This window comes from Seriola lalandi, unplaced genomic scaffold, assembly GCF_002814215.2.
Source record: "Seriola lalandi dorsalis isolate HSWRI2012SDOR001 ecotype SW California unplaced genomic scaffold, Sedor1 jcf7180002054977, whole genome shotgun sequence".
NCBI lineage: Eukaryota > Metazoa > Chordata > Actinopteri > Carangiformes > Carangidae > Seriola > Seriola lalandi.
Genome location: NW_019525527.1, coordinates 2,617 through 3,056, shown reverse-complemented (window position 1 = coordinate 3,056; position 440 = coordinate 2,617).

Here is a 440-nt window from a genome sequence, read left to right as displayed (position 1 = left end):
TTTAGAGAAATCCTCTTACTGCTCTGCAGACAGTCAGCCAGCTCCTCCTGCTTCATTCTCCTCAGGAAGTTCACTGTGATCTTCACAAACGCCTCTCTGCTGCTCCTCTGCTCTTCATCCTCACCGTCCAACACCTCCTCATCCTCCCTCTGACTCCCTGAGCATTCTGGGTAATCTGGACACAGAAGCTTTTGCATCTTCTTCAGCTCGTTCTTGACAAAAGCGACCGTGTTCTCTTCCAGCAGCTGGAACAGAAAACTATATGAATGACAGCATCAAACATCAGATCCATGTTGGACAGACTGACAGTCCACTGGTCTGAAAGTGCAGCATGGAGATTATTGTGAACACAACAGATGGAACAGTAGTTGTTGTACATGTACAGACCATAAATATGGAGTCCAGCTGTGTTTGATGCTGCTGGGCAGACTGAGACCTGG